The following is an 8,046-nucleotide window of genomic DNA, read 5'->3' on the forward strand; positions in this document are numbered from 1 at the left end:
GGCAGCAGCATCCGGGCCCCGCACTCACGCCGAGCTCTTCGGCGGACTTGCCTCTCTGCGTAGCACCGCTCCCGACCCCTGCCCCGGCCCCGGCCGCTTCTTCCCGCGGCGGCGCCGGGGGCGGGGCGGGATTGGCCCTCGGCCCTCCGCCCTCCGCCAGCTGCGGCCCGGCCCGGCCCCGCCCCGGGCTCTGGGAGGCGTTGCGTCCCCCAGGAGCTGCGGGTTGGGGGTGGAACTTCTCCCGGTTGCTGCAGCTGGAAGCGGGAACAGGCGCCGGCAGCCCTCGGGTCTCCCGACACAACCGGGAGGTGCAGGTGCGGGACCGTGTCCCTGGCACTGACAGCGTTTGTCACAGCTGCTTGTCCCACCCACCCCTTCTCAGCTGGCACCTCCCGTTCTGTGCATGATTCAGTTAAGAAAGCTAGGCAGGAGCTGGCGAGCTCCAGAGCTCGCTCGTCTTGACCTGGATCCTCATTTTGCATCTCAGGATTTTTTTGGAAGGAATCTATAGGCAAGGAACATATTGTGCTAGATGGTAATCAGATCTCAGTTTCATCAATATTCAGCACCAGTACATGCTGGGTGGTGTTAGGGACTGAGCAGATACTGCTAGCACCAGCTGTTGCTTTATGGCAGTTTTTCATGCTTAACAGTAGGAGACTAAAGTACAGCATCATGCAAAAAGGAAAGCTCTCATGAGCTGTGAGCAGCACAGTAAAAGTCATGCAAATCCCTCTTTGCTCATTAATGAGTGCTTTTGATTGTTCTGAGGAGGAGCAGCTGGGTGGTCTAGGGCTGCAAGGAACTGTCAGAGTTTCTGTGCAACCTGGCCAAGACTCTAAGGCATAATTATTTTAAGATACTGAGGTCCACAGAAGCCTTTACTTGAAGGTTGACTAATGTATTATAATGTCTTTAAAAACTCTGGCCCTTAGGCTTCTTGAAGATAAATCATCTGACTAAAAGCATCTGTCCATGTCTTATTCCTTCACAATATGTGAAGGTGTTTTGTTCTCTGGATCTTTATGGTTCCCTAGGGCCTCATCACTGTATTTACCAGTTGCACCAAAGAAGTGTGTCCTCAGGGTAGGTGCAGGCAAGCTGTCCAACTTGCCCTTCAAGCCTCTGAATGTCTTAATTTACTTTTCTTCATTCTCAGTCCTCTCCTTTAGAAAATGATCTTGTAGGTCTTGTCCTTTTTGCTGGTACTCACAGGTCTCCTTGACTTACAAAACCCAAATGACCCCCAACAAGGTCTTCATGGGTGAAAAGTGCTGAAGGCAGCAACTTTACTTTCCTTCTGCAGTGAAGCTCAACCAAAGACCTCGTGGCTGTCACACAGGTTATCCTGGGACCACCACCAGCACACCACAGCCAGCACCAGAAAAGGTAGGGACGATGCCACCAGGACATTCTGTAATTGTGTTGGCAGCTTCTTGAGTGACCTTGAGCAAGCCATCCAACTCCTCCAGGTCTCAATATATTTTTATTTAAAGTAACAGTTCTTACTTTTCCACTTACTGCCTGCCTTGAGTACTCAAATTGAGGTGTCCAGTCCTGTCCTTTAGTTCTTTCTGTGATTGATCTATTACATGGGGAAACTCAACCCTTGTTGGTAGTTAGTGGACTCTTAGAGCTTCTGGAGATACAGCTCTGGGACTAATGTCTGGAGAAGAGTTTTTTTCATCCTTTACAGTCCAAGCACAACTGGTAATCCTTTTTCAGATTTGTGTTTAGAAAGCATATATGAAACTTTCTCAGATGCTCTTTTGAGTAAGAGTAGATGATACTGTGAGGTTATAACCTGCTTTGGTTACAAATCTGTAGCATGTGATCACTGATCTCCTTCTTTAATGATGAAGGAATGTTCTCCCAATCACCCTATTGTTACTGTTAATGGCAGCTTCTTGCCATGATACAGAATCTCAGTTGCTGGAAACATTTATGTTGAAAGCAGGTTTCCATGCTGAATGCCTTCAGGCTACTTGAAGTGAAGCATCAAATTACAATGAAATCAGAGCTCGGAACAGTTGTAATTAGTACTCTTTAAGGGTTGTTATTGCTACTTTTTTTTTTTTTTGTAAATCAAGACATGAGAGTGCACTTCTAGTACCATTTTAAGTTTTACATATTGTTGATTTTCCTTTATCAAAAGACTGACTTGAAAACTGTTGGCTGATTTGCAAGAGCAAGGGAGGTGGCACCAAACAGGATTTTACTTACGCTGGTCAGATGACAAGCTGGTGCACCTGCAGGAATGGGAGCATACTGGGTTGTGTGCTATTTGCCAGGGGAAGAAGCAATTTCCTTTGGTGACTAAATGCCTCTGTTCCCCTCCCAAGGTCAGCAGAAGCACTCGCTGCCTTTGGCTACATCATAATTGCATTAATTAAGACCACAGCTCCCAGGGGTAACGTCTGCAATTAGAAGCAGTATCAGTGGTTTCATCATTGTCTCTGCAGTGTTCGCCTAGAGCAGATAGGCTCAGTCTGGAGTTATTGATGCCATTCCGCAGTGGGAAGCAGGTGCTGGGGGATGCTAATGTGGAAATGGGATCTGGTCCTTACATCCTGCAGAGGAGGGGAGATGACAGGAGATACCCTCAACCCAGCAGTGAACACAAAGTGATTTGGAGGCCCAGCTGGTCCTTCTCAGCAAGGGGGTGATCACAACCACTGTGTTTTGATTGGTTGACTGTGGGATGTCTTGGTGTAACTTCTGACTGCTCTGCCCACCTTGAACTGCTCTTTCCAGTTTAAGGTTGGCCAGGAATAACAGGGTCTGCATGGGGACCCCTGTGCCTCCTTGGCACCCACTTAGCTGACAACCACTCAACAATTCTTAGCTGGGTTGACTCCAAATGACTCTTCTAAGCCATTGCAGAATTGTTAACTATGACGTTTCAGGACCCACATTCTACAAGCCTGACTGAGGGTCTATAGCTCTGTCTGTGTGTATGGCACATACCTGTAGCTGCACATCCACAGGTGGAGACAGAAAAGCAGAAGCCCAAATGAGCACTCATGCTGGGACTGTCAGTGACCTGACAGCCATTTTACCAAGGCTTCTGCCATTCATCCGTCAGGTGAGCTCTCCAGGGGAGCTTCTGCCTGGCAGAGTGAGGTAGAGCTGCTGCTGAGCTCTTCTCTTTTGAAAAGTCACTATGTGCTACTGCCTGCTTAGCAGATTATTAATTTTCTGCAAAAGGTGAAGGTACTGGGAAGGTCTTAAATAGCTTCTTGGCCTCCACATTGTGCTTTGTGGAGTTGTCACTCTTCAACATTTCAGATTAAGTAAAACTCCTTTTTAAAAAGAAGGATGGGAGTAAAGTAGTGTGGCAGTTTACTCACTCTTTCCATTGGAGAAATGTGGGTAGAGGTTTGAGTGGAGAAACCTGCAGGAGAACTGATGGGCTCACTTTTGTTAGCAGTCTCCTTGTAGCCTCCAATGAGGAGGATAAACGTGCAGGAGACTTAGACTTAAACCCACAGCTGGAGCAAACCAGCCAGGTCCCATACTGGCTTCAGGGGAACAGAAGATGGAAAAGCCTCTATCCAATAAGATTTGAGCAAGCCAAGTAGCCTGGTCTGTTTGGAGATGTCTCTGCTCACCGTGGGACAGTTGGACAAGATAACCTTTGAGGGTCCCTTCCAACCTGATGCATACATCCAAAAGTATCAAACACTGGTTCATTCCTCGTCATACTCCACAAAGCTAGGGGAATGCCACTGTTTCCTTCTCTCTCCACATCATCACCCACCAACCCGCTCCAACACACAACTCCTGTCCCACTTTCCCCCTTGTCAATCTAAGGAATTTTAAATCAAAAAATAAATAAAAAATCAGAAGGCACCATCTGTTTCCCATAAACATGATGAACTTGGGCTGTTTCCTCAGCATAGTTTGGCATGGTTCCATCCTCCACAGGAGATCAGTTCATCTTGCTGTAGCTTCGGGTTTGGTCCCATATGGTCACTGCCCAAATTATTTATATTATTTATTCTACTGTTGTGCCCAGGATCTTCTTCTGCTAGCTGCTAGCCAAACAAAACCAGTTGCTGCACTGGGGATTAATCCATGCTAGTACCAATTATGCTCAATACCTGGCTGTAATTTTGAAGTCATACCCCAGAAGCTTCAGAGACTTTCTCTAGCCGTCACAGCTCAGCTTTTCCTCTGCATCATCTCAGCATTTTAAGTCCCAAGTGGCGTCATGTGCCTTTATGAAAATCACTGCTTTTAAAGGAAATTGAAGCTTATATCACCATAATTTTTATTATGGAAACTTAACTTTCTAGGGACTCAAACCTCAGTGGATCCAGCAAACTGATCTTGTAAGGTGAAAGTTAAGAAGACATTGACTTTGTCAAGTAGGGGCTGAGATGAGAATTTGGATTAATAATCACAACTCCATTCCAAGGTCTGGTAATTCATAAAGGAGTTATACACAAATTTTAAACTGTCTGTTTTCTTATTTACCTGGTAATTGAAAAAAACCCAAAACAAATGAGATTATGTTCATCAAATGAAACATCTGCAGCTTTCTTCCCCTCAGTAACCAATGAATAAGCAGTTGGAAATGATTTCTCGATAAACCACTTGGGCACTCAGGCTGTGGAGGTGTGTCTGCTCTCTCATGATGTCAGCAATAAAGCCACCAGGACCTGTGGAAATGAAAGGTGAAAGAGTTTCTACTCTTTTGATGGAAACCTGGGACCTTCTGGTGGCTACAAGCCACAACTGCCTTGCATGGGTCAGTGTAACAATGCAGAAAGCACCAAAGAGTTGTTTTACCTCTGGTAACCATGTTTGAAGAAGATGTTTTCACTCTGCAGCCACTTCTGTAGAATCTTGCTGACCATATCCATTTGGAAGCTTGAAGATATTAAAAGGTAGTACTCACAATAATAAAGAAGCCAAAGCCAAACATAAATAGAGCTAAGCAAAGTCTCCAGAGGCAGCTGGGTGTCAAAAAATTAAGTCTGGAATGAAGGGAAGAAGAGGGCCTTGCTGGAATTCAAATTTATCACTTTTCTTTTTCTGTTTTATTAGAATAAACAAATTTAGAGGAGTCTGTGGATTTCTGCCCTCTGGAAGCAGTAAAATAACTTCAAATCAAACAATCTTTGATTTCTAAACAAACAGTAATCGTAACAGATCAATGTGTAGAAGTCAATTACAGTTCAGTTAAGCCATGATTTATAAAACCTCCCGGAATTGCTCTGCTGTTTTCTCCAGTGACACATCAGAGCTCTCCCAGGTCTGCTCGGAGAGAGTGGGAAGTTACCTGCACTTCCAAAAAGTCCACTTAGCTCTTAAACCCCAGAAAAATACAGTCATAAATGTCTTCTTTTTTCACTTCTGAAAGAGGAAAAAAGATTCCTTAACATCTGCAGAATTGTCAAGGAAAGTAATGAAAAATACACATGTCCACCTGAAAGTGAAGGTTCTGACATGCTCTCCTGCAGGTAGCTACTTGTTAAGTGACAGCCACTTTTGCCTTTAGAAATGAAACAGTCCCCTACAGTGTACAGAAATCCAGAAAGACTCTTATAAAAAAAAAAAAAAAAGAAAAGAAAGAAAAGAAAATTGTTAACTTTGTGAGCTGGACTCTGCTGTGTAATCTCAGATTTGGGTACATTAAGTAGAGTGTGACCAGCAGGAGGTTCTCCTCCCACTCTGCCCTTGTGAGGCCATATCCAGAGTACTGGATCCACTATTCTCTGGATCCAAGAGAAGCAGGGAACAACTGGAGAGAGTCCAGTAGAGGCTACAAAGATGCTGAGGGACCTGGAGGATCTCTGTGCAGAGGAAAGGCTGAGAGCCCTGGGGAAGAACAGCCTGAGAGGGGATCAATGCTGAGCACGAGCTAAAAGGTGGGCAGCAAGAGGATGGGGCCAGAATATATTCAGTGGTGCCCAGTGACAGGACAAGGGGAAATGGGCACAAACTGGAACCCAGGAGGGTTGCACTTTATGTGTGAGTGGGGCTGATCTTGGTGACCATCTCCAATGCCTTTCATGACAAAAGGAAGAGAGATCTGTCTCTAACTCAGGAAGAGTTAATCCATTAACATCCTTTTAATTAGGTTGTTGTGAACCAGACTGTGAGTGAGCAGATCTGTGGCCCCTGACCATGCTGATGTGGTAATGAACCTGTGGTGCTTTTTAAACTGCAGAAAAAGAAGCTTCTGGAAAATGAATCTACTGAGGCTTTCCAATTACTGCTGCCCTTTCTGTGCTTTGTTCATTTTGCATTAATTCAGATGAGTTCAGAGATATCAGGTTAGCTGGGATGACAAATAAATTAACCTTTATTAATTACACTATTTAGGACTGATTCATTTATTTGGTTTCAGTGCTCATGATTCACCAGTCCTGTTTTCTGCTCTCTCTGCCTCACAATCTGTTTGTCTTGAATTGCAGTTTGTTGTTGCATCTGTTTGGGATCTTTTAAGATGGGAGAGAGCTGTGATTCAAAGATTATAAACACATACAAACAATGTAGGAATGAGCTGAGAAGTTTGGCATATTACCTTGGGCTCTGTGCCATGCTAATATGACTGTTAGGATTATCTGGGATAGAGCTGCCTCTGAACTGTCTGCTTTGGAGAAGAGATGGTGATAACAGGTAGCTATCTGTGTCTGTCCATGCTAATACACTCTAAGCAAGACAGCATCCTTGACACCACTTTGGGTCCTGAAGTACAGGCTGAATTACCTTCCAAAGACCAGGTTTTGAGACTCTAGTTTTGGTTTGATAGATGAACATCATGCAGTTGGTTAGTTGGATGCTGTCAGGACATTCCTGTCTCTGAATTCTGCAGAATTGGATTGAGGCTGGTCTGAACTGTATCTCTACTCCAATATGAAGCTTTCAGATCTGATGTCATCTGTCTGGTTATCAACAGGAAAATAACAGAAAATGAAGCAAATTAAGTTCTTTAGATTTGGGATTTGACCTCCACCTTCATTGTGACATCAAGAATCAAACCAAAGAGTGGGTGTCAGGAGGATGGGACCAGGCTTTGATCAGTGGTGCCCAGAGACAGGGCAGGGAGTAAAGGGCAATGCTCACATCACACAGAGAAATTTATCTCTATCCAGGCAAAAGGCCACAAGTATTGTGGTGAGTGAGTGGCATTGCCACCAAAATTCCTGGCTGGACACCAGGAACCACACACAAGCAAGCACTCAGGAAGAAACTATCACCTTGCAGAACCTTCTTCTTCACTTCTTCACTGCCAGGTGGTTAATCAAAAGCCCTGGCTGGCAAAACAAATGCTTTCTGGGGAGCAGCACGTCATGCGGGTCTGGCTTTGTGCAAAGAGATATTGATCCCATGTTAAGGCAGTTAAGAGTGGCTGCAATACAAAGAAATAAATGTCACCCTTCTAAATAAGAGTTGAACTAATTTAAATTACCCCTGCAAGATAATTAAAAGCTATTACAGCTCTGGACCTACGTGCTCCCTGCTTGAAATATATAATTTGGCAAGCAGATAGCCCCTTCCTTCTTTACTTGGAGGTTGGTTGGTTTTTTTTTTAGCAGCCTTTAAGGAGCAGAGCAATAATATTGGATGGAAATGAGAAAGATGTTTATAGCAGGAATTGTGCTTTCCTACAATGTGCCCAGAAAAAGCTCTTTCCTCATTCCTCATCAATAATAAAAAAAAAAGGCTAAAGATAGAGGGCAGAGAAACAAAACCTTAAGCTTTTAGGAGCAATCTTTCTAAACTTGCTATCCCACACTGCTTTTTTTTTTTTTTTTTCCCCTTCTTTTAATTAGAAATTTATCCTCCAAATCACTTCTGGTTTCCATCAGAATTTGGCTTTCCTTTGCCTTGCAGACTGGCATCTCCTTTAGCAGGAGCAGCAGCTTGGCAGGGGGAGGTCGGTGGGTCTGGTGATCAGCGTGTGTCTTCCCCGTTTACCTACAGCCTTTCATCTCTCTCCTCTCCTGCATATGCTTAGCATCTGGCTGCTAGCCAAACACGTTCGACTACTGTCTACAAATAACAGGATTCCAAATAGAAAATATTCTGTGA

This window comes from Indicator indicator, chromosome 24, assembly GCF_027791375.1.
Source record: "Indicator indicator isolate 239-I01 chromosome 24, UM_Iind_1.1, whole genome shotgun sequence".
Taxonomy (NCBI): domain Eukaryota; kingdom Metazoa; phylum Chordata; class Aves; order Piciformes; family Indicatoridae; genus Indicator; species Indicator indicator.